The sequence below is a fragment of the Rhinatrema bivittatum genome, chromosome 7, assembly GCF_901001135.1.
Source record: "Rhinatrema bivittatum chromosome 7, aRhiBiv1.1, whole genome shotgun sequence".
Lineage (NCBI taxonomy): Eukaryota > Metazoa > Chordata > Amphibia > Gymnophiona > Rhinatrematidae > Rhinatrema > Rhinatrema bivittatum.
The window spans coordinates 114,061,990-114,089,276 of NC_042621.1; the positions used below are offsets into that span (position 1 = coordinate 114,061,990).

Sequence of the window (27,287 nt, forward strand, 5' to 3'; positions counted from 1 at the left end):
AAAACAATGCAAACTATAAATTATCAGTTGTTTCAACCCAGAACATTTATAGCTAGGAATAATAATTGTGATCATTGCAGTTAGTTCCCAAAGAACAAAATGGAGAACAGACAGGGTACTTGTCTAAAAGGATAGAACTACCATGGGAAAATACATCTCCCAGAAGGCCTTGGGAGGTAGTCTTAGATTCCTGACATGTGACAGGCAGGAGGTGGGGGAGGGAAGCACTCTCATCTAGTGGTTTAATCAGGTCAGTGAGTACTGGAAGGAGGAAGAGAGCTGGCCTTGGGAGGAGGTAGGAGGAAGGAGGGAAGCCCATTTCAGGACTAAGCTGGAATAGACTTCGGAACGAACCTGAGAACATGGAGATTGAACTACATGACAATCTCTTAGAGGTGGGTGTGGAGAAGTTGGAATTTTTAGAGGGACTGGCAGACCTGCAATATTAAAGCAAAGTGGATAGTTCTGTCTTCCCTTCCTTTTGTAGTTGAGTAGTTAAAGTAGATCTTTTTTTTTTTTTTTTAATAAACAGCTGTGGGTGGATGATAGTCGTCTAGTTTGTTGTGACTATAGTGTATGGTGGTACTCTAGAGAGTGCCTGATATAAAAGTTGTTTACAGAGCAACAGTATTGGACCTATGAACTGAGACAGTGGATTATGGTATTTTTTTGTTTGTTTTGCTCTGCTCTATCCTCCTTGAAGGGTAGACTATGAAAATTGTACTGGCTCCAGCCTGGTGAAGAACTGTAAAGTTTAATTAGATTGATAAACTCTAGGAGCAAATCCTGGATCAGAAGGTATTTTAGAAGACTGCAGTATTTTAGGGCTGTGTTGAACTTTTGGATACTGCATAGTTAACTTACTCACAGACGTCTAGGCAGTGTTTGAACAGAGATTATCAGACTTAAGAGAAAAGAATCCCCAAGGACAACACCCAAAGAGAGCAGCTGCTTGACATAATGAAATGATTTATAGAAGAAAGTTATTAATTTGATCTTTTTTATAGCGAATATATAACTGTACCTGTACATAGCGATACCATTTATTTGTTTTTCTGTTTTAGTCCTTCTCTTTTGTAAAGAATTGCATTGCTGTCACTTGGGTGTCTATGAACTATGGGCCAGATTTTGAAACTTATGTGTGGGCGTAATTTGTGCGCGCAACCCGGCGCGCACAAATCTATGCCCGATTTTATAACATGCGCGTACAGCCACGCGCATGTTATAAAATCCAGGGTTGGCGCGCGCAAGGGGATGCACACCTGTGTACCTTGCGCGCGCCGAGCCCTAGGGGAGCCCCGATCGTTCCCTCCGAGGCCGCTTCGGAGCAGCCTTGGAGGGAACTTTTATTTTGGTCCCCCCCCCACATTCCCCTTCCTTCCTCTATCTAACCACCCCCCCACCCCTACCTAAATCCTCACCCTACCTTTTATTTCTTACGCCTGCCGACCAGATGCCAGCGCGCGAACCTCCGACATGGCCACAACGAAGGAGGCCTTGGGACCACCCCCGAACCGCCACCATGCCCCGCACCCACCCCCGGACCACTGCCACGCCCCAGGACCACCCCTTTTCCGAAGCCCCAGGACATACGCACGTCCAGGGGCTTGCTTGCGCCACCGAGCCTATGCAAAATTAGGGATGTGAATCGTTTTTTGACGATTTAAAAAAATCGTCAGATATTTTTTAAATTGTCAAAAATCGTTAGAGGCGTGATATAATAGAAATTCCCCCGATTTATCGTGAAAAATCGTAAATCGGGGGAGGGCGAGAAAACCGGCACACCAAAACAACTCCTAAACCCACCCTGACCCTTTAAAACAAATCCTCCACCCTCCCGAACCCCCCCAAAATGTTTTAAATTGCCTGGTGGTCCAGTGGGGGGGTACCGGCGCGATCTCCTGCTGTCGGGCCATCGGCGCCATTTTGCCTACCACTAATATAAATGGCGCCGATGGCCCGATAAAAAAAAAACCCCACCTCGACCCCCCCCCAAAAAACTTTTTACACATACCTGGTGGTCCAGGGGGGCCGCGGGGAGCGATCTCCCGTTCCCAGGCCATCGGCTGTGCTAAAAAAAAATGGCGCCGATGGCCCTTTGCCCTTACCATGTGACAGGGCAAAGGTAGCGCTGGCGCCATTTTGAATACTGGCAATACGGCCCGAGTGCAGGAGGTCGCTCCCGGACCCCCGCTGGACTTTTGGCAAGTCTTGTGGGGGTCAGGAGGCCCCCCCAAGCTGGTCAAAAGTCCCTGGGGGTCCAGCGGGGGTCCGGGAGTGATCTCCTGCACTCAGGCCGTATTGCCAAAATTCAAAATGGCGCCGGCGCTACCTTTGCCCTGTCACATGGTAAGGGCAAAGGGCCATTGGCGCCATTTTTTTTAGCGCAGCCAATGGCCTGGGAACAGGAGATCGCTCCCCGCGGCCCCCCTGGACCACCAGGTGTGTGTAAAAAGTTTTTTGGGGGTGGGGTCGGGAGAGTGGGGGAGGCTAAGGAGGTAATTTTAAAGGGTCGGGGTGGTTTGTTTTTATCGTCGCGGGCCTCACTAAAAAAAATTAGTGATGTGAATTGGAATCGGAACCCATCCCAATTCACATCTCTAATGATCAGATTTCCCCCCCAGCCGAACCCGATCATTAAAACGATCGGGCACACGATTCACATCCCTATGCAAAATAGGCTCGGCGTGCGCAGGGGCAGATTTTTTCGGGTTACGCTCGTAGCCTTTGAAAATCTGCCCCTATGGTTGTTAAAACCAGCACTGTAGCACAAGTTTCCTGCCAGCTCTGTTGCTGGTGGTATATTGGGCTTTAATACCTGAGGTACCAAACTAATTTTATACAGACCACAGCAGTATTACCATGGCTGTATTAAAGACAGCATGTTCATGGTAACACTGCCATCTTCTATATGTCAGGTTTTTCCACCTTAACCGGCCCAAAGTGAAAGGGCTGGTTAGCATGGAGCGCCTTGCCCCCATCCCCAAATTGGGGTTAAGCCAGGTTCTTTGGCAAATCTCCTTCACTCTTTGAAAAACTGAATGTCCATCCAGATCCACCCAAACTTCCCTCAGTCTCCTTGGAAAGTGAATGTGCCTCCATTCCTCCCACTTTCAAAATACAGAAAACCTCAGGCCCTCCCCTATGCCCACCCCCACCCCTTAAAAAAAAAACCAACTGAATGCAACTCTGGGCCAAACCTTCCTTCTAAGAAAGTAAATGTGTCTGCAGACCCTCAGACATTCTCACCTCCCTCCCTCCCTCTCCAACCCAGCTCAACCCAAAAAGTCATTGTCTTCACTGGCAGGAGGGAGCCAGTTTCTATTTCTACCCTGTCAGTGGCAACACAAAAATAAAACTGGTGTTGCTGACATTCTGACCCAAACACCGAAGTGTGTGAGGTTGGCATCAGTGCTAACATATATGCAAATAGCATTCATTAATGTGCTTAGTAGATGGGCTGTTAGTTAATGCCTGCATTAGCACATATCAGTGTGTGTTTAGTGTTGCCATTAATGCTAATGCCTATTAGTGCAGCGCTCCCTTGATGACTACAGTTTTTATTAATTTAAAAGAGACGTGTAATAAGTATATATTGTTAAAAGTGTTCCTAGGCTCTTTCATAGTATTGTGATCAACAGTCTTGTTTTCATCCAGTGTGTTAAGGATATTACTTATGCATAGTGAAAATTTCTTTACACTCAATAATTGCACTGATTAAAGTCTCTAAAAGACCCAGTGGTTTAGCTGTTCTAAAATTTCACAATGCCAAACATGTTGTTTCTGTCTCGGTAAACATCTAGCAGTTCTTTATTAGTTTTGATGATAACCTTTTCTTTTTCACTTAAGTCAATAGTTTTTCTTTTTCTAAGTAGCTTGTTATTACTAAAGTCTGTATTCTCATTGACACCATCAGTTACAGGAATATTTTTTTTCAATAACAAATTCATTAATGTTTCATGATTTAAAAAAATCATTAATGCTCCTACCCGTAGAATTTAATAGATTGCATTGCATCACAGACATGTATTGCTCATTCTATACATGTTGAAAGGCAATGCATGCAAATTTATCTAATGTATATTCATTGTGGATATCCTGAAAACCAGGTCTGTTTGTGGATCTTGAGGACCAGAGTTGGCCATCCCTTCCCTAAGGGATCCATCCCTGCCCCTCTAACTAATCCAACGAGTTTGGAGGGCCAGGATATTCATGGGTATGAAGGACATTAGAGATTTCTTCCATGTTCTGTAGCTGCAACAGGGATGATGCACCCCTAGTGGCATCATACATAAGAATATAAGAAATGCCATGCTGGGTCAGACCAAGGTCCATCAATCCCACCATCCTGTCTGACAGTGGCCAGCCTGGGACACAAGTACCCAAGTGATCCGAAAGAGTAGATTTATTTCTTTCTACTCACGCCCAGAAATAGCATTGGGTTTCCCTTGTCTAGCCTATTAATAATGTTTTATTGACTTTTCCTCTACAAATTTTTCCAAACCTCTTTTAAACACAGCTATGCTAGTAACTTTGACCACATCCCATGAGAAGAGATTTGACAGCTTTATTGTGCCCTGAGTGAAAAAATATATTCTATGATTTGTTTTAAATCTGGTTGTTCGTTTCATGAAGTGTCTCCTTGTTTTGATATTATTTCTAAGGGTAAATAACCACCCTTTATTTACCTATTCCTACCTACTCATGATATTTTATACATGTCTATCATGTCTTCTCTCAGCTTTTTCTTTTCTAAGCTGAAAATCCCTAGCCTGCGTTGCCTCTCATCATAGGAAAGCTGTTCCATTTCCTTTAAAAAGTTTTGTTGCCCTTCTCTGCATCTTTTCTAGCTCTGCTATATCTTTTTTGAGGTGGTGTGGCCAGAACTGCACACAATATGCAAAGTGAGGTCACACCATAGATTGATACAGAGGCAATATGACATTCTATTTTATTCTCCATTTTTTTTTATCATTCCTAACATTCCATTTGCTTTTTTGACTGTAGCAGCACACTCAGATGTGGATTTCAATGTATTGTCCAGACTCCAAGGTCCTTTTCCTGGCTGATGGCTCCTAAAACAGAACCCAACTGTTGTGAATGTGGGAATGCAGTCACTTGTTCAAGAGAATGAGACCTTGGACCACGGCACAGCATCAGGCAAAGCTCCAAGGTACACACCATGGGAGGTGACATATCCATGCCCGGGCTGAACTTGAAATGTAGCTTGGACTTGGAATGTAGCTTACTCAGATCTCCATTGAACCTGCACGCACAGAGTGAGACCCAACAACACAATGCTGGTCTTTGGGGTAGCCCTCTGGCCACTTGATAGCCCTTTCAGACCTGCTGCTTCAGAACAGCTTGAGCATCAGGACAAATGAAGGCTGAGGACACAAGACATGAAACAGGACGAAGTCTCAAGAGACGGGCAACATGGAAAAAGTCTCAGGAGATGTGGAACATGGACAAAGGTTCAGGTTCAAGTTCAGCTTCAATAGGCACTGTGCCGCAGCGTGCCCTACACAGCCTGAGGTTTTGTTGCAGACCACGCAGTTCCACTGCGCGCCATTTACAACCCACCATGGGTTGGTCGCAGACCACGCCGGGGGATGGGCAGACTCTGGACTGAGAGTTGGACATGGACAAAATCCAGGACATCCCTTGGAATGAGAAACATGGCATGGAATGAGGAATAAGGCTTGGAACGAGGAACAAGTTGATCCACTGGCTAGACAAGCTCCACAAGACCGGAACTTGGAACTTCAAAACATGGGCTGGACTTGGAACCTAGCTTGGACCTGGAGCCTAGCTTTGACTTGGAACCTAGCTTACTCAGGCCTCCACTGAACCTGCACACACAGAGTAAGACCCAAAAATGCAATGCTGGTCTCTGAGATAGCCCTTTTGGACCTGCCACTTGGGAACAACTTGAGTGTCAGGACAGATGAAGGATGAAGGCACTAGAGATGAGGAACATGGACAAAGTCTCAGGAGCCGTGAATCATGGACAAAGGTGCAGGTTCAATTCCAGTTTAGCTTCAAGGGGCACTGCGCCGCAGCATGCCCTACACAGCCTGAAGATTGGTTGCAGATCATGGAGTCCCACTGCACGCCCTACACAACCCACCTCGGGTTGGTCATGGACCATGCCGGGGGTGGGGAGGCTCTGGACTGAGAGTCGGACATGGTAAAAGCCAGGACATTCCTTGCAATGAGGAACATGGCATGGAATGAGGAACAAGGCTTTGAATGAGAAAAAAGGCATGGAACGAAGAACAAGGTGATCCACTGGCTGGACACGCCTCATGAGACAGGAACCAGGAATGTCACTAGGAACTTGGAACTTGACTTGCATCTTGAAACTTGGAGTCCTAAAACAAGGATGGTCTCCAAGGATTTCACCCAGCAAAGGTGGACTTGGAGACAGGCCTTGTGCCAGGAGGCACCCATGGACTGGTCATGGACCACAACGCTGGCATGCCTGGAGGAAGGATGAGAGAGAAGCTGGAAGGCAAAACTTGGGAACGAGGACTTCAACATCCATTACTAGACTGAAGACTTGGACAAGGCAAAGACTCAGAAGACTTGGATGAAGCGAAGTCTCAGAAGACTTGGATGAGGAACCAAGGAGAGACCAGGAACATGGAACAGGCAACATGAAGGAGCTCAAACGAAAAACAAGGATTAAAGGAACATGAAGAACAAGAAGACCGGAACATGAAGTCCATTATCACAAATGCATGACAAAGGAAGACCTTGAAGGATGCAGACTCCATGGACGACCTTGAAGATCCTTGTGAAGGTAAAGTTGGACTGACAGGGAAGCCCTTTTATAGGACTGCAGGAGTGATGAAGTGATAATGTCATCAAGAAGGGCTGCAGGGCTTTTCCTGCTGCGGGCCCTTTAAATAAAGTACAGAGATGTGCGTGTGCTCCTAGGAAGGGTGCCGCACAGGTGGAGCATCAGTGGTGGAGATCCAGGCCATGAAGAGGATGGCAGCAGCAGGGGCAGGAGCAATGGCAGCATAGCACCACAAAGACCAGCTCAGCGGCGACACAGCATTGTCAGGGCTCCCTCCAAGATGTGCTGAGGTAGAAGAGGCAGCAACTCCCTGCTGTGCAGCAGCAGGTGTCAGTGGCTCATGAGCCATGGCTTCACCAGCAGCTCCCAGCCGCAAAGGACAGCATCAGCTGCAGCTCCCACTGCGGGGAGAGAACAGGGCTGGCATTCAGCCGGCAAGGAAGGTAAGAGGCCGCTCATCGGTGTGTCCTGCAGTGGTATCGCAACACCAACATTGTGCATATTTATTTAGTTGAGATTATTTTTTCTTATGTACATGACTTTGCACTTTTCCACATTAAATTTCATCTGCCATTCAGATGCCAATTCTTACAGTCTCATACGTTTCTTCTTCAGTTCCTCACAATCCACTGCTATTTAATAACTGAATAATTTTGTGTAGTGTGCAAATTTTGATCACCTCATTTATTCTCTTTTCCAGATCACTTATAAATATGTTAAATAGCGCATGGGTCCAAATACAGATTCCTGTTGTATTCCACTAATGACCTTTCTCCATTTGGAAAATTGGCCATTTATTCTTTCAGTATTGAAAATCCACACCCCTTCATGGTCCCTCAGGTCGGCCATGTTATGTTCAGGCTTGTGAACCCTTGGGCCGATGGGAGGATGGTATACCTTAGGAGGAAGATCCGTAGGTTCTCCCGATGGGTGGCGAGGCAGGAACAGAAGACGTGACCAGCTGACCCTCAGCACTGGAGACAGAGGCGATTGTGGAGGCAGACGAAGAGTCATGACGTCGAGGAAAGGAAGTGTGTCTTTGCCACTGGAAGTCTGCGGTCCCCCCAGGAGGAGCCCGTAGGGACCCAGACCGCTGGGACTTAGGTGGACCTTTGAGAGGTCAAGAAGTTCAGTGCAAGGGCTGACTGGAGCTTCACCCCTGGAAGCCCGCGGTCCCCCCGGGAGGAGCCCGTAGGGACCTGGGCGCTGGGACTTAGGTGGGCCCTTGGAGACGATGGTCAAGACGAAGTCCAAGGTCAAGTGCCAGAGGGTCGTCGCTTACCAGTCCGAGGTCACACACTGAGGGATCACCACTTGCCAGTCCGAAGTCACACACCAGAGAATCACCGCTTATCAATCCGAAGTCACACACCAGGAATCACCGCTAGCCGATCTGAAGTCAGGAACCAGGAACACCAAGAAAGACAGGAACAAGGATCCAAAGTAGAAGAACTCACCGAAGCAAGCAGACCTGACTAACCCAAAAGTTGCCAAGTTGAGGAATGAGCAGAGGAAGTCTCGTTTTATACTTCCTCTGCTCTGACTCATAGGGAACAGCTGAGCCTGGTTAAAGGGATCAGGTCCCTTTAAATCTAATGAGGAGGCGCGGCCTCATGCCTAAAGATGGCGGTGGCCATCTTGGATTTTCTCCACGGAGGAAATGCTGCAGGACGCCGCAAGGGAGGAGCAGGGACGGCTACCCACCCGGCGGCCAGAGCGGGGACCCGCGCCGAAGCAATGGGCATCGGGTCAGGGGTCTTCCCCGGAGTTCCCGTGGCGGGTCGCCGTCGCGGGCAAGGTAGGGGGCCGCACTGGTGGCCTTCCCAAGCGCGGAACACAACAGGCCAACGTAATGCTGCTCAATGTTCCATCTGTGAAGCTGGCCCATCTTGATTAAACCAGAGAACAGGCCTTCTCCTCGGCAGGTCTGCTTCTGTGGAATAGTCTACCAAAGGAAGTGAGATGCCTCCACATAAGAGCTTTCTTTAAAAAAAGAATTAAAGGTACAACTCTTCAAAAATGCTTTCCCAACATGAAGCAACAACTTATTCTCCTCTATGCTACTCCCTTCTGAAGTTCCTTTAGCCCCCCTGAATCACCTGTAAATCTTTCCTGTGATCCCTTATACTCATGTTATCCTATGTTCAATATTATTCGTAATGTCTTAACTTCCATGTGCATCCATGCTATATGATGTTTGGCTTTACTCATTTTGCTGATTTACCAAACACTTTTTTTCATTACCTAGTTGACATATTATGTGTGTTTTAATGTACCCTGCTCTGAATGTAAGAAGGGCACTTAACATGCAAATGAGCTTTCTCAGTCGCTGGCCCAGCCCTTTGGAACTCCCTCCCTCCCCACCAACTATTGCTTATAAGATCAGCTAACCAGCCGATTTACACAATCAGATTACAGATATTCAATATATCACCTGTTGTTCCAAAAGTAATTGATATATTTTAACCACAATGTATGTAAATTAATAATTGATTGCATTGTTATTTTATTTTATTAGTACGTTATATCTGTAAACCGCCTAGATGGTCAGACCTGTCCTATTCGTGGTATTTAAAAACTTTTAAATAAATAAAAAATAAATAAAGGGCGAGTAGTACATGCTTTTAAATAAATAAATAAATAAATAAATAAATATTCCTACTGTCTGTTTCCTGTCTTTTAACCAGTTACTACTTCCTATCCAATGACTTTTTTAATTTCCTGAGGAAACTTTGTCAAATGTCTTCAGAAAATTCAAATACACTATTTCAACTAGCTCATCTTCATCTACATGTTTATTTATATCTTCAACAAAATCTAATAGATTTGCTAAAACAATCTACATTTTTCTACATTAAACCATCCAGTAATTTTAAGGTGAATTTTCAGAGATGCATGCGTACAAATAGCACATATTCGCATAAATATCATTTTATAAACCTCAAACTTACACGTGCAAGTAATGATGCGTAAATACATTTTCTCTTCTAAAAAAGGGGCGGAGAGGGCCATGTACTTTCCTGTGTGGAGCCAAAATTAGAGGTTGATTTTAAAAGGAGCGCGTGGCCATCTATATGCACGTGGTTCCTGACGAATACACATGGACGGCCGCACCGATTTTATAACATGCGCGTGCCGGCACGCATGTTATAAAATCTAATAGCTGTGCATACATGCATACCAGATTTGAAAATCCATGCGTGCATGTGTGAGTGACGTGCACAGGGTGACAAATGTTTGGTAAATATGCGTGGTGACGCAATCGGGCCTCCCCCAGTTCCCTCCTACTTCGCTCCAATTAAGGAGCAGAGTGGGAGGGAACTTCCCTACCCCCTTGCCTAGCCTTCCTTCCCTTTCCCCTTTCTACTCTAACCCCTAACCGAGGAGTCAGTTGGACCGTTAGATATCCAAGGGGTTAAAGGGGCTTTTAGGGAAGATAAGGCCATTCCAGAAAGACTAAATGAATTCTTTGTTTCTGTGTTTACTAATGAGGATGTTGGGGAGAAACTGGTTCCAGAGATGGTTTTCAAGGGTGATGATTCAGATGAACTGAACCAAATCACTGTGAACCTGGAACATGTAGTAGGCCAGATTGACAAGCTAAAGGGTAGCAAATCACCTGGACCAGATGGTATGCATCCCAGGGTCTGAATGAAATAAAAAATAAAATTTCAGATCTATTAGTTAAAATTTGTAACCTATAATTAAAATCATTCATTGTACCTGAAGACTGGAGGATGGCCAATGTAACCCTAATATTTAAAAAGGGCTCCAGGGGTGATCCAGGAAACTATAGACCAGTGATCCTGACTTCGGTGCTGGGAAAAATAGTGGAAACTATTCTAAAGATCAAAATCACAGAGCATATAGAAAGACAAGATTTAATGGATCACAGTCAGCATGGATTTACCCAAGGCAAGTCTTGCCTCATAAATCTGTTTCATTTTTTTAAGGAATTAATTGTGGAGAAAGATGAGCCAGTAGATGTAGTATATTTGGATTTTCAGAAAGCGTTTAACAAAGTCCCTCGAGAGGTTTCTAAGAAAACTACAAAGTCATGGGATAGGAAGTGGTGTCTTTTTAATGGATTACAAACTGGTTACAAAGACAGGATTCAGAGAATAGGATTAAATGGTCAATTTTCTCATTGGAAAAGTGTAAACAGTGGAGTGCCTCAGGGATCTGTACTTGGACCCGTGCTTTTCAATATATATATAAATGATGTGGAAAGGAATGTGATGAGTGAGGTTATCAAATTTGCAGATGATACAACATTATTCAGAGTAGTTAATTCACAAGCAGATTGATAAATTGCAGGATTGCTTTGTGAGACTGGACCAGACCTGGGCAAGGGGCGGCCCGCGGGCTGAATCCGGCCCGCCCACTGCTGAGAGCAGACGGGGAATGAGGCACTGCTGCCTTCCCTTGCAGAGGGAAGACAGCAGTTCATTCTCCGCTCCCTCGCTCCCCGATTGGCCGGCCAATCGGGGAGCGAGGGAGCGGAGAATGAACTGCTGCCGGCCAATCGGGGAGCGAGGGAGCGGAGAATGAACTGCTGCCGGCCAATCGGGGAGTGAGGGAGCGGAGAATGAACTGGTTTTTTTTTACAGCGTCCGGTGGGGGGAGGGAGTGACTCGAGCGAAGGCACACTGTCCGATTGGCCGGTGCTGGGCAAGCCTTGCCCAGCACCAGCCAATCGGGCAGCGTGCCTTCGCTCGAGTTTCTTTCCTACATACCGGTATGTCACAGTTCCGCCTTTCGTGGTCTTTTTTCAGAGATCCCCAACCACCGGTCCGCGGGAGTTTTTTGCCGGTCCGTGGTCTCCCGGTCTCTTCCACTGCCGTTGCCGCTGGGCTGTCAGCACGTTCAAGCCCAGTGGTAACGGCAGCGGTGTTAGAAGTGTGGCACCCGCGGCTGGCCTTTTCTTCTTCCCGCGCCTGCACCCCCCTCCCGTGACCCGGAACAGGAAGTGATACTCGGAGCGGTGCACGGGAAGGAGAAAGAGCTGTGCCGCATCGACTGCAGCGTCGGTCCCCGAGCAATTAAAGCAGCCGGTAATCAAGAAAGGACACAGCAGCAGGAGCCTCCCGCGGCCGATGGGATTCTTCTTTCTTGGCCTGCGGGGGCTGCTGCAGCTCCCATTTGTGCTCGGGGGGGGGGGGGGGAAGAGGAAGTGAGTAACAGAGAGTGAGAAGCAGCCAGCCTGCGTGTGATTGAGAGTATGTGTGTGAGTGAGAGAAACTGGTCAGAGAGCTGATGTGTGTGTGTGTGTGTATGTGAGAGACAATGAAAGTGATTGCTCAGGGAGATGACTGATGTGTATGTGAGAGTGTGAGACATTAGTCAGGAAGGTGACTGATGTGTGTGTGTGAGAGAAAAAGCATGGAAGTGAGAAGTCTGGGTATGTGGGAAAGCATGAGCGTAAGAAGCCTGGAGTTGTGGGAGTGAGAAACCTGGGTGAGTGTGCATGCATGAGAGAGAGAGACTGCTTGGTAAGGAGACTGTGTGTGTGAGAGAAAAAGACTGGTGTGTGTGAATGTGAGAGAATGTGATTCAGGGAATGAGAAGCCTGTGCACGTGGAGAGTGAGCATGGAAATTAGAGAGACTGGTGTGTGTGTGTAACAGAGAGAAAGTGATTATGGGAATGAGAAGCCTGTGCATGTGAAGAGTGAGCATGGGAGTGAGAAACCTGGGTGTGTGTGAGACACAGCATGGGAGGGAGAAGCATGTATATCTGAAAGAGAACTTGGGAGTGGGAAGCCTGTGTGTGTGTATATGCATGAGTGAGATCAGGTGACTGGTGTGTGTGTGTGTGTGAGAGAGAGAGAGAAAAAGTGATTATGGGAATGAGAAGCCTGTGCATGTGAAGAGTGAGCATGGGAGTGAGAAACCCGGGTGTGTGTGAGACACATCATGGGAGGGAGAAGCCTGTATATCTGAAAGAGAACATGGGAGTGAGAGACTGGTGTGTGTGTGTGTGAGAGAGAGAGAAAGAAAGTGATTTTGGGAATGAGAAGCCTGTGCATGTGGAGAGAACAAGCATGGGAGTGAGAGACTGGTGAGTGTGTGTGAGAGAGAGAGAGACAGAGAAAGTGATTATGAGAGTGAGAAGACCATATATGTAAGTAGAACACGGGAGTGGGAAGCCTGTGTGTGTGTGTGTGTGTGTGTATGGCATGAGAGAAACTGTTCAGGAAGGTGACTGGTGTGTGTGTGCCAAAGACTGTTTGGGAGATGATTGGTGTGTGAGAGACAGAAACTGGTCATGGGGGCATGACTTGTATGGTGTGTGTGTGTGAGAGACATGGGCACTAAGGAAGAGGACCATAAGTATAGAGCTTAGCTTCTACTGCTGCTTCTGGTGTGTGCCACGGCCTGCAGGGAAGGGGAGTAGGAGAGCTGCTGGAGGGGGTAAGTAAAGGTGGCTTTAAGTTTATTTTTCTTGACTGCCATTTTAATTGTGTGATGTCTGCTTTTTTGAAATATTTTATTGGTGTTTGGAGAATGTTTAATAGTTTTTATGAGTTTTTAATTGTTGGATGTTATTCTGTTCATAGCTGTTTTGAAACATTTATTCTGCTTATTAGTATAGTTTTACAATTATTTCTGTGTGGGGATCTATAGCTGCTTGCTAGTTCTGTTTTCCTAATAAGAGGTGTATTGGTTTTTAGGACCTGATTTAATATTTGTAGTGTTGCCTTTTCATAGATAGGGTTGCTCCTGTTTGAGTGTATTCCATAATACAGGTGTAACTGTGTGCGGATTAGTTTATGTGCATTACTACAGATCCTGGGAGTATGTTAGGTCGGTTCTGTGTCTGTTACCGAGATGAGATATTTTGCTAGCATGTAAGCGTTTGTATCGGTCTTATTTGTTGTGTTTTCTCAGAGGACATGCATTGGTGGTAAACTGCTGTCTTTTCATAAGTAGGGCTATTGAGAACTGAGTTAATTATATTAGTCCGGCCCTCTAAAACCATCCCAATTTCTCATGTGGCCCCATGGGAAAATTAATTGCCCACCCCTGGACTAGACAATTGGGCATCCAAATGGCAGATGAAATTTAATATGGACAAGTGCAAGGTGATGCATATAGGGAAAATTAATCCATGCTAAGGTTACACAATATTAGCTTCCATATTAGGAGCTACCACCCACGAAAAATATCTAGGCGTCATGGTGGATAATACATTGAAATCGTCAGCTCAGTGTGCAGCAGCAGTCGAAAAAGCAAATAGAATGTTAGGAATTATTAGGAAGGGAATGATGAATACAATGGAAAATGTCATAATGCCTCTGTATAACTCCATAGTGAGACCACACCTTGAATACTGTGTATAATTCTGGTGACTGCATCTCAAAAAAGATATAGTTGCGATGGAGAAGGTACAGAAAAGGGTGACCAAAATGATAAAGGGGATGGAACAGCTCCCCTATGAAGAACATTTAAAGAGGTTAGGGCTGTTCAGCTTGGAGAAGAGACAGCTGAGGGGGGATATGATAGAGATCTTTAAAATCGAGAGGCCTATAATGGGTAAATGTGAATCTGTTAGTTAATCTTTCCGATAATAGTAAGACTAGGGTGGACTCCATGAAGTTAGCATGTGGCACATTTAAAACTAATCGGAGAAAATTCTTCTTCATTCAAAGCACAATTAAGCTCTGGAATTTGTTGCCAGAGGATGTGGTTAGTGCAGTTCGTGTAGTTGAGTTTAAAAAAGGTTTGGATAAGTTCATGGAGGAGAAGTCCATTAACTGCTATTAATCAAGTTGTCTTGGAGAATAGCCACTGCTATTACTGGCATCAGTAGCATTGGATCTAGTTAGTGTTTGCATACTTGCCAGGAACTTGTAACCTGGATTGGCCACTGTTGGAAATGGGATGCTGGACTTGATGGATCCTTGGTCTGACCCAGTATGACAATTTGTAATGCCTGTCTACCTACCCCAATTTTTTTTATTTCCCTACTTGCTGCTCCTCTGGAGCAGAAGTAGTTTCCGCATGCCTCCGTCTGCCAGCGCACGATTCCCCTGGACAGTAAGTAATGGCTGTTGCCCCGGCTGGCCTCCATCCCAGCTCGCCCCTCTTTCAGAGCCTGGCACTTGTGCGCTTACCGTAAGAACACATAAGAACATGCCATACTGGGTCAGACCAAGGGTCCATCAAGCCCAGCACCCTGTTTCCAACAGTGGCCAATCCAGGCCATAAGAACCTGGCAAGTACCCAAAAACTAAGTCTATTCCATGTTACTGTTGCTAATAATAGTGGTGGTTATTATCTAAGTCAACTTAATTAATAGCAGGTAATGGACTTCTCCTCCAAGAACTTATCCAATCCTTTTTTAAACACAGCTTTACTAACTGCACTAACCACATCCTCTGGCAACAAATTCCTGCGTTTAATTGTGCGAAGAGTGAAAAAGAACTTTCTCCAATTAGTTTTAAATGTGCCACATGCTAACTTCATGGAGAGCCCCCTAGTCTTTCTATTATCGGAAAGAGTAAAAAACCGATTCACACCTACCCGTTCTAGACCTCCCATGATTTTAAACACCTCTATCATATCCCCCCCTCAGCCGTCTCTTCTTCAAGCTGAAAAGTCCCAACCTCTTTAGTCTTTCCTCATAGGGGAGCTGTTCCATTCCCTTTATCATTTTGGTCACCCTTCTATGTACCTTCTTGATTGCAATTATATCTTTTTTGAGATGCGGCGACCAGAATTCTACACAGTATTCAAGGTGCGGTCTCACCATGGAGCGATACAGAGGCATTATGACATTTTCCGTTTTATTCACCATTCCCTTTCTAATAATTCCCTAATCTGTTTGCTTTTTGACTGCCACAGCACACTGAACCGATGATTTCAATGTGTTATCCACCATGACGCCTAGACTTCTTTCTTGGGTAGTCGCACCTAATATGAAACCTAACATTGTGTAACTATAGCATGTGTTATTTTTCCCTATATGCATCACCTTGACTTGTCCACATTAAATTTCACCTGCCATTTTGATGCCCTATTTTCCAGCCTCACAAGGTCTTCTTGTAATTTATTACAATCTGCTTGTGATTTAACTACTCTGAACAATTTTGTATCATCTGCAAATTTGATTACCTCACTTGTCCTATTTCTTTCCAGATCTTGTATAAATATATTGAAAAGTATGGGTCCCAATACAGATCCCTGAGGCACTCCACTGCCCACACCCTTCCACTGAGAAAATTGTCCATTTAGTCCTACTCTCTGTTTCCTGTCTTTTAGCCAGTTTGTAATCCCCGAAAGGACATCAATACCTATCCCATGACTTTTCATTTTTCCTAGAAACCTCTCATGAGGAACTTTGTCAAATGCCTTCTGAAAATCCAAGTACACTACATCTACCGGTTCACCTTTATCCACATGTTTATTAACTCCTTCAAAAAAGTAAAGCAGATTTGTGAGGCAAGACTTGCCTTGGGTAAAGCCATGCTGACTTTGTTCCATTAAACCATGTCTTTCTATATGTTCTGTGATTTTGATGTTTGAATTCTTTCCACTACTTTTCCTGGCACTGAAGTCAGGCTAACCAGTCTGTAGTTTCCAGGATCTCCCCTGGAGCACTTTTTAAATATTGCGGTTACATTAGCTATTCTCCAGTATTCAGGTACAATGGATGATTTTAATGAAAGGTTACAATTTTTACGAATAGGTCTGAAATTTCATTTTTTAGTTCCTTCAGAACTCTGGAGTGTATACCATCCAGTCCAGGTGATTTACTACTCTTCAGTTTGTCAGTCAGGTCTACCACATCTTCTAGGTTCACCGTGATTTGGTTCAGTCCATCTGAATCATTACCCATGAAAACCTTCTCCAGTATGGGTAGCTCCCCAAAATCCTCTTCAGTAAACACCGTAGAAAATAAATCATTTAATCTTTCCGCAATGGCCTTATCTTCTCTAAGTGCCCCTTTAACCCCTTGATCATCTAACGGTCCAACTGACTCTCTCACAGGCTTTCTGCTTCGGATATATTTTTAAAAGTTTTTACTGTGAGTTTTTGCCTCTACGGCCAACTTCTTTTCAAATTCTCTCTTAGCCTGTCTTATCAATGTCTTACATTTAACTAGCCAACATTTATGCATTATCCTATTTCCTTCTGTTGGATCCTTCTTCCAGTTTTTGAATGACGATCTTTTGGCTAATATAGCTTCTTTCACCTCCCCTTTTAACCATGCCGGTAATCGTTTTGCCTTCTTTCCACCTTTCTTAATGTGTGGAATACATCTAGATTGTGCTTCTAGGATGGTATTTTTTAACAATGGCCACGCCTCTTGCACACGTTTTACTTTTGTAGCTGCTCCTTTCAGTTTTTTCTATTTTTCTCATTTTATCAAAGTTTCCCTTTTGAAAGTTTAGCACGAAAGCCGTGGATTTGCTTACTGTCCCCCTTCCAATCATTAAATCAAATTTGATCATATTATGATCACTATTGCCAAACGGCCCCACCACCGTTACCTCTCTCACCAAATCCTGTTCTCCACTGAGAATTAGATCTAAAATTGCTCCCTCTCTCATCGGTTCCTGAACCAATTGCTCCATAAAGCTTTCATTTATTCCATCCAGGAACTTTATTTCTCTAGCGTGTCCCGATGATATATTTCCCAAGTCAATATATTGGGGTACTTGAAGTCTCCCATTATTACTGCACTACCAATTTGGTTAGCTTCCCTAATTTCTCTTAGCATTTCACTGTCAGTCTCACCATCTTGACCAGGTGGACGGTAGTATACTCCTATCACTATAGTCTGTTATGCTCAGGCTTGTGGACCCTTGGCCGACGGGAGGATGGTATACCTTTCAGAGGCTCCGTAGGTTCTCTCGCCGGGTGGCGAGGCAGAACAGGAGGCAGGACCAGCTGACCCTTGGCACTGGAGACTGTGGCGAGCGCAGAGGCGATGAAGAGACGAGATGAGGCGCTGTGTCTTCACCACTGGAAGCCTGTGGTCCCCCCGGGAGGAGCTCGTAGGGACCCGGACCACTGGGACTTAGGCGGGCCCTTGGAGATGGTGGTCTAGAAGGAGTCCTAGGTCAGGTGCCAGAGGGTCGTTGCTCACCAGTCCTAGGTCATACACCGAAGGATCACCGCTTGCCAGTTCGAAGTCACACGCCAGAGAATCACCGCTTGCCAATCCGAAGTCGCACACCAGAGAGTCACCAAGGCCAATCTGAAGTCAGGAACCAGGAACGTCAAGACAGAACAGGAACAAGGTCCAAAGCTTGAAGACTCACCGAAGCAAGCAGACTAGACAGCACTAGGGAACATTGCCAAGTTGCTGGATGAGCAGAGGAAGCTGCCTTATATACTTCCTCTGCTCTGCCTGATAGAAGACAGGTGAAGCCATTTAAAGGGATTAGGTCCCTTTAAATCAGTGGAGGGGGCATGGCCTTGCACCTAAGGATGGCGGCGGCCATCTTGAATCTCCCCCGCGGAGGGGAGACGCCGCTAGACGCTGAGAAGGGGGAAGCAGGACGGCTTCCCCTGCAGTGAGCAGGTCTGGAGGCTGCGTGGGCGCGGCAGCCCGAATCGGAGCCCTCCCCCGGGGCTCCTGCGGCGAGAGAGCGATGTGAATCAAGTAGGGGGCCCGTGGTCGTGGGGCGCCACGGCCGTGGGACACAACATAGTCTTCCCCGACACACAAGGGATTTCTACCCATAAAGATTCAATTGTGCATTTAGTCTCGTGCAGGATGTTTATCCTGTTGGACTATATGCCATCCCGGACATAAAGCACCACACCGCCTTCCGGGTGCTCCTCTCTGTCATTGCGATATAATTTGTACCCCGGTATAGCACTGTCCCATTGGTTGTCCTCCTTCCACCATGTCTCTGAGATGCCAATTAAGTCTATGTCATCATTCACTGCTATACATTCTAATTCTCCCATCTTAATTCTTAGACTTCTGGAATTAGCATACAAACATTTCAAAGTTTGTTTTTTTGTTTGTATTTTTATTCTGCTTTTTAATTGATAGGGATAAGTTAGAATTTTTAAGCTCAGGTGAGTTTTTAGTTACAGGCACTTGGACTACTTTTCTTATTATTGGAACCTCACTGTCGGGATGCCCTAAATCTAATGCATCATTAGTATCCTTTGAAGATACCTCTCTCCGAACCATGCACTGCTGAATGACTGTCCGCTTTCCCTTTGCCCCTTTCCCCTTTTCCCTTTGCTCTATCTCCTTTTTAAAGGTTAGCGCCAGCAGTCTGGTTCCACCCTGGTTACGGTGGAGCCCATCCCTTTGGAAGAGACTCCCCCTTCCCCAAAAGGTTCCCCAGTTCCTAACAAAACTGAATCCCTCTTCCTTGCACCATTGTCTCATCCACACATTCAGACTCTAGAGCTCTGCCTGCCTCTGGTGACCTGCACGTGGAACAGGGAGCATTTCAGAGAATGCTACCCTGGAGGTTCTGGATTTAAGCTTTCTACCTAAGAGCCTAAATTTGGCTTCCAGAACCTCCCTCCCACATTTTCCTATGGCGTTGGTGCCCACATGTACCACGACAGCCGGCTCCTCCCCAGCATTGTCTAAAATCCTATCTAGGTGAAGCGTGAGGTCCGCCACCTTCGCACCAGGTAGACATGTTACCAGGCGATCCTCACGCCTACCAGCCACCCAGCTGTCTACATTCCTAATAATCAAATCACCAACTATGATGGACCTAACCCTTCCCTCCTGGGCAGTAGGCCTTGGGGAGATATCCTCGGTGCGAAAGGACAATGCATCACCTGGAGAGCAGGTCCTTGCTACAGGATCCTTTCCTGCTACACCAGGTTGATGCTCTCCAATCATGAGACCTTCTTCCTCCAAGATAGCACCAGGGCTGCCAGTCTGAAGTTGGGACTTGGCTACTATGTCCCTGAAAGTCTCATCTATATACCTCTCTGTCTGCCTCAGCTCCTCCAGGTCTTACACTCTAGCCTCCAGAGATCGGACTCATTCTCTGAGACACAGGAGCACTTTGCATCGCATGCAAATGTACAACTTCTCACTGGTGGGTAAAAAATCATACATGTGACACTCGATGCAAAAGACTGGGAAGTCCCCGTCTTGCTGCTGGACTGCTGCCTTCATCTCAATTTTGATCAGTTCCTAGTTAAGTTTTAGGTTGCTATAGGAGTAGGAATGTGTCTAATTAATGTCCTTTAAATGTATTAGTGAATTTGCTATATGTCTGGTAGTGGCCTACAGGGGTCTGAGCAAACTCTCAATAAAGTTTTTGCTGTTGTGGGTTTTTTTTGTGAAAGTGGCACCTGCCTATAAATTAAAGGATGGGCAAGGGGTGGGAGGGTTGGGAAGTCCAAACAGTCTAACTTCAATTAGTCAGCCAGAGTGACTCACTGCTCTCTTGATTAACAAATGATGGTACCTATTCAAACCAAATCACACTATCTCACCACCTTTCCAAGGTGAGGAACTGAACTGTTCAACCTTTTTACTTAGGTATACACTGCTCCTAGCTTATTTCTAGCTTCTGGCTACTTTTTTTTTGCGGGGGGGGGGGGGGGGGGTTTGTGTGTGTTTTTGTTTTGTTTTGTTTTGTTTTTAATACACTCAGTTCTGCTTACTAGCTGCCTTACAGACTTTAAAAAATAAACACACTACCTCCTGCTTACTAGCTGCTTTATTGACTAACTATGCGCGTTGCTGGGCCCATTTTAAAATGCACGCGGTGGGTGCAAGGCCCATCCACACCCTTAAACCCCAGTTTTTACACGTGGAGGCCTTTGAAAATTTGGGCTTTAATGCATATAAGTTGCTATTTTATAAACAACCAAAGCAACTCACATACATTTGTTACCTGAATGTATTTACACCTGCTAATTATCTGATGTAAGTGAGAACAACATTCTTTGAGGCCAATGTTTAGTAGGCCATTTAGAGGACAAGTTAGTAATAATATCTTCAGTGGGATAAATGTCCTGATGAATATAGTTGTTTAAAGTTATCGGGCTAGATATAGCCGGATAAATTCAACCCTAATCATCCAGTGATTGAATATAGCTGGTTAGGCCTAAGGTTATCCAGCCTCATGTGGCCAGATAACTCGCTACTTAACTGGATATCTTCAGAGGTGTCCGGGTAAGTAGCACCTCTTAGAAAAAAATTGCGGGCCTCCTAGCCTTATGCCTACCCCCTCCAACACCCTCCCCACTTGGCGGTCCTGACAACCTGGTCCAAACCTTTAAAATTCGGAAAGTTTAAAAGTTTCATTTGATGATATCCACTGGCACGGGCCTCCCCCTTCTTCCTCCCGCCCCATTAAAAATACTTTAATTGTCCCTCTTCTGCCCCCCTGTCAGCCCTCCCACAGACACCTGGCTGATGCCCTCCCACCCACCTGTTACCTCCAAAATTGGCCCCTTTGTTCTGGGATCACACTTCTTAGTAATCCCAGCCACTTGTAGCATAATTTTGGCTGTTACTTGAGTAACAATTCCAGTGTTACATAGGTAATAACACTGGAAGTGTACAGTTTAGTATAAAACTATGCTTCCAGCATTATTACCTATGAAACTTTACAAACGGCCAGGATCGCTGAGAAGCACACTCCTGGCACAAAGGGGCCAGTTTTGGAGGTAACGGATATCAGCCAGGAGTGGGGGGGGGGGGTGACTGAGGGGGGCAGAAGAGGGACAATGAAAGTATTTTTAAAGGGGAGGGAGGATGGAGGGGGAGGCCTGTGCTGGCTGCGATCATTGGGTGAAAATTTCAAACTTTTCAAATTTTAAAGGTTTGAGCCAGGTTGTGGGGGCCTCCAAGGGGAGAAGAGAGTACATACATGTGGTGTTGGGAGGGTGGACATTGGGACAGGAGGCTCGTGACTTGGTGCTTTTTTTTTTTTTGCTGTTTAAAGGTGTGCTACTTATCTGTGTAAGTAGCTAGTTATCCAGCCACACTTTAGACTTGCTTACAAGCAGGTCTAAAGTTATGTGGCTAACTTAGCTGAATATACCCGATATTTGACTAAGTTTGCCTTATAATGGGACCCCTTCCTGGACTGTCCCAGAACACCTCTTTTATATCCAGCTAAATTATAGCTGGATAAAAAAATATCCGGCTATGATTTCAGTGAATAAGATGCTGAATACTCCATATAATCCATTTAGTAGGATAACATCCTTCCTAAAAGACAGATATTTCAAAGTCTCCATCAACAACAACTCATCTGAAGCCATCCCCCTTGAAACAGAAGTGCCTCAAGGATCTGCTCTCTCGGCCACACTTTTCAATATCTACCTACTCCCACTCTGCCAACTCATCTCAAGTCTAGGTGTAACATACTACATGTACGCCGACAATATACAACTCCTCATACCAATAACCTCCACCATCGAAGATGCACTGATACTAGCAGCATCTCACCTTGACTCAATTAGGAACATGCTAAACCACCTAAAACTATGCCTCAGCTGAACAAAACAGAATGCATTCTGCTAGAAAGAAAAAACGCAGGACCAAAAACCAACCCTTCCATACAAATAGACAACATCTGTATACAACTAAAGGACAACGTAAAAGACCTCTGTATATGGATGGACAATGAACTAAACTACAAAAAGCACATCGCAACAAAAACAAAAGAAGGCTTTCATAAACTCCAAATACTTAAAAATCTAAAACCGCTACTTCACTCCCAAGAATTCAGAACTGTCTTACAATCTCTTATTTTCACCAGCCTCGACTACTGCAATACACTCTTGATAGGACTCCCAAAAACGGCCTTAAAACCACTTCAATTACTACAGAATGCTGCAGCTAGAGTCCTATCCAGCAAAAAAAAAATCAGACCACATCACCCCTGTACTCAACAATTTACACTGGCTACCGGTAGAAAAAAGAATTGAATTCAAAATACTGACAATCCTACACAATGCAATATGCAAAGCAGATAACACTGCACTCAATAACATCATACAGATATGCAGATCACAGCGCACGACAAGAACCGCGCAAGTAAATTACATCTAGTCATACCATCACTTCCATTAGCTAAGCTATCCAACACAAGAAACACACGGAAAAGCTGACAAGTGCTAAGAAAATACAAGAATTAAATCTACATGTATAAATTATTAAAATTAGGAGCACAAATACTTTCATGCAGGAGATTTGCACCATGTATCCAAATACATTTGACTTCTCCGAGTAAGTGGCGGCTTTGCTGCAACTTAGCTTGATAATGTTGCGTCCGTCTGTCTCAGACGTCTTTGACCCTTGTGCCTCACCTTTTTCTCTGCTCTCCCCGCTAGCCTTCGGAAGATGGCTACCGCTGCGTCTGCAAGCCGCGTTCTCCAGCGTCCCCAGAATGGCTATGGCAAAGCCTCACGCCATGTTTCTCCTAAGGGCCTCCTAGGGTGCACGCGCGCACGCCACCCATGTCTTTATCCACGTCATGGCGGAACCTTGGGGGCGTCTCCCTCGAGTGTCATCACGATATCCGGGTATTTAGCCTGTGCTTGTTTGCTAGCTCATTGAGTTAGCAAGGATTGGACTTGTCCAGTCTAAGCTACTCTGCCGCTTCCGTGCTGCCGCTGGAAGCTCTCTCTGCCTTTCGGGGTATTCTCTAACTTGGGTACCTGCTCCTTGTGGGCCCTTTGCTTTCTTTCAGGTGCCTTACTGGGATCAGGTACTCGCTCCTCGAGGGCCTGCTCTCCCTGCCTCAGTGCCTGTAACCATCTTCTGCCTTGTGGAATCATCAACCTTACAGCTACCATCTAGTGAGTAATCTATTTCTCAGTCTGTCTCATCTACAACTCTCCTGTGCTGGGAACCTACACCTGGATCTCCCTATACCATCTCGGTGAGACGGGTCCCCTCTGCCGAGGGCCCCTGGAATGCTACCTTTGGATCACCTCACTACTGCCACCTCTGGTGGTATACAACAGCTGTACAATAAAAGACAAACTCTGTGCCCACAGTACTGGGCTAGACTCGAGTCTAGCCCAGTACTGTGGCTCCCCATGGGGCTCCTCCCCATGGGCATGGTCATCCCCCACTGTACCCAGGAATCCACTCAAACACCTCAAAACCATAACAGATAAGACAAAAAAATGCTACTTATGTGGCTAAGTAAAATAGGTAGGATAAGTGTTAATTTATTCAGCTATGTTGAAAATAAATGCTGCATATCTTTTAGATATACGAGCCTGTTGTTGAGTTGATTTAAACATATTTCTCTATAGTGTGCACGCAATTGCGTGCATGATACAAAATATGTGAGATTACACATGCACTCCTGTCTACATGTGTTCATCAATGCGCTCACGCATATATTAAAGTTATCCACTTTATTAGTAACTTTCAAAGTGACTGCGTGCACGCATATTATAAAATCAGCTACCCACGCGTGCATGTGCGGACAATTTTATATCGATGTGTGTACGTATGCACAAATGCCGTCTCCAACATGTGAGGGGGATTTTAGTAGATGCACACGGCGACATATTAGGCCTATTTCCTAGTTCCTTCCCAGTTCACCCTATTAAAAGAGAGGACTTCCTAAACCCCCTACCTAACTTAACTAGCCTTCCTTTTATCCTACTAACCTCAACCCTTAAAACCCTTCTTTTTTTAATTTACCTACTTACATGCAGCCCAAGGCAGAAACAAGTTACATGGTTGTGGGATCCTGGCATGTGCTACTGTGCATAACTGACTACATGGTGCAGTCCTGTCCCACTTCCTTTTTGCCAAAACTTTATTATCTGTATACCAGGAGATATGCACGTGGCCATGGGCCTTATAAAATCCACGTGGCCTGCACACGTCCAAGTCACATGCGTATCACCAGGTTTTACCTTGTGCAATCCTTTAAAATCTACCTCTTTGTTTCTAAGAATAGCTACTACCATTTTGCCTGACACTGATGTCAGATTTACTAGTTTGTAGTTTCCAGATCAGCCCTTGAGCCCTTTTTCAAAATTGTTGTTGCATTGACCACCTTCTAGTCTTCATGTATTGTGACTGTTTTAAATGATAGATTACAGACTACAGGTTTTCATTTTCATGTTTGAGTTCTTTCAGAATGCTGGGGTAGATACTATCTGGTCCTGGTGATTTGTAACTCCTTAGTTTTTCAATTTGACCTATTACATCCTCCATTATCACAGCGATTTGTTTTAGTTGCTCAGAATCATCATCATCAAAGAATGTTTCCAGTGTAGGCATGTTTTTATTTATTTATTTTAAATATATTTGTAAAAGCAAATATTTAGTTTACTAAATATTGTAAAATATAATAAAAATCTCAAAGACAAATAGTATGACAGTAAATATCAGTAAGGGTAAATAGTTTAGCAGCAATAAAGCAATGCATAAGATTTGTAAAAAGATACCTCCCTCACCAGTCTCCCTATTATAAGTCAATGTATCTTGGAAGAAATCAAGAGAGACAGGTCCAGAAAACTCATGGGATGGCTAAAGACCTTCTCCCTCTGAGAATCTAAAGGACACTGTTAATTATAGTTCATTTATACCCTCATTTCTAACCCTAGTTCAGGTTTTTTTTTGTAAGTTCAGTTGGTCTTATTTAGAAATTACAACTTAAGCAGCTTTATGCCTTAAGATGTGGTCTTGCTTTGAGACATCCTGTTGCTCCATAAGTCACAAACAGTTCAAACACTTGTCCTTATCAAATAGTTAACAGATATTACCTGTTCCTATTTCAACTTGTTACTTACTAAGCAGACTAAAAGAAAGCATGTGAAACTAGCATGTCTAGAAAATCGTATGTTTAAGTTCTTGTGCAAGTAATATTGATCCATATTTAATTCATTTATTTATTTGTGTTTGCTTTATTCCACTATTATCACACCTGCTATATCACAAAATTTTTCACTTAAACTAAAATAACTGCCTATTTCTTCTCATAATCTTAATCTCACAATTCTTACAATATTCATTGGGGATTACAACTGTTATGATATCGAGGTTTTTGGTGGATTCTCAGGGGCAACAGTGATGGTATCTCCTATGGGGAGGAGCCCCATAGGGAACTGAAGCACCAGGCTAGACTCAGATGCACAAACACAGAGAATATATCTTTTATTTTAGAGCTAGTGTGGTCCACCAGGACAGTAGAGAGTAGATTAGATAGCAACAGTCTGTGATCCTTGGCATAGGAGACCCGTCCCACAATGATGGTGTAAGGCCCCAATGCAGATGTCCAGTAAGGCACTGTAGGAGAGACAGACTGGCAGATGTTATAACACACTCCCTGGTCACTGAGTAGATAGAGTTCCCAATGAGCAGTAGAGAGAGGATAGGTATTAATAGTCTGTAATCCTCGGCAGAGGAGACCCGTTCCACAATGGTGGTGTATGGCCCGATGCAGATGAGCAGTGAGGAGCTATAGATGGACAGACTGGGAGAAGTTGTACTCACTCTCTGTAGCTGATAGGTAGTATTCCAGCAGGTTGAAGAATTGGTAACAGGCACCAGGATAGACACACAGGCCCTCGAGGAGTGAGTACCTGTATTTAGGATAGGCACCTGTAAAGAAGCAAAGGCCCCTGAGGAGTGTGTACCCAGGTTAGTAGACCCCCGAAGGGTGAAGGTGGCTTCCAGCAGTGTAGAAGTGGCAGAGCAGCTTCAGACCGGAGCGAATACAATCTGTTGCTAACTCGGCGAGAGTCAGCAAATGGGCAACCTTTTGAATACAGAAGCAGTGATGTCACTTGAGGGGGGCGCCCCCGAGGTTCACGCCAACACTGCTACAAGACGTGAGACACGCGCCCTAGGAGGCCTCAGGTCAACCTGGCGAGATGCCACACCAGAGCTGCTCCAGGAAGCCGGAGGGTGCAGCTCCGCTGTGTGACCTTTTCAATAGATCCCTAGAAACGGGAGTGGTGCCAAGTGATTGGAGAAGAGCGGTGGTGGTCCCGCTTCACAAGAGTGGGAACAGGGAGGAAGCTGGCAACTACAGACCGGTCAGCCTCACTTCAGTGGTGGGAAAAGTAATGGAGTCACTGCTGAAAGAGAGAATAGTGAACTATCTACAGTCCGGAGAATTGATGGACCAGAGGCAACATGGATTCACCAGGGGAAGATCCTGTCAGACAAATCTGATTGACTTTTTTGACTGGGTAACCAAGGAATTGGATCGAGGAAGAGCGCTCGATATCATATACTTGGATTTCAGCAAAGCTTTTGACACGGTTCCGCACAGGAGACTGGTAAATAAAACGAGAAGCTTGGGAGTGAGTGCCGAGGTGGTGACCTGGATTGCAAATTGGTTGACGGACAGAAGATAATGTGTGATGGTAAATGGAACCTTCTCTGAAGAGAGAGCGGTTTTAAGTGGTGTACCGCAAGGATCGGTGTTGGGACCGGTCCTGTTCAATATCTTTGTGAGCGACATTGCAGACGGGATAGAAGGCAAGGTTTGTCTTTTCGCGGATGACACTAAGATCTGCAACAGAGTGGACACGCCGGAAGGAGTG

The 27,287-nt window shown here is 45.2% G+C and overlaps 1 long non-coding RNA gene across 1 annotated transcript in view; it reads left to right on the plus strand.

Moving 5' to 3' along the window:
* The first annotated feature begins 270 nt into the window (after window positions 1-270).
* Window positions 271-27,287, plus strand: part of LOC115095389 — a 49,672-nt gene continuing 22,655 nt past the window's right edge. The window contains exon 1 of the long non-coding RNA XR_003857759.1: window positions 271-395. This is a non-coding gene — a long non-coding RNA (uncharacterized LOC115095389). The remainder of the gene's footprint in view (window positions 396-27,287) is intronic.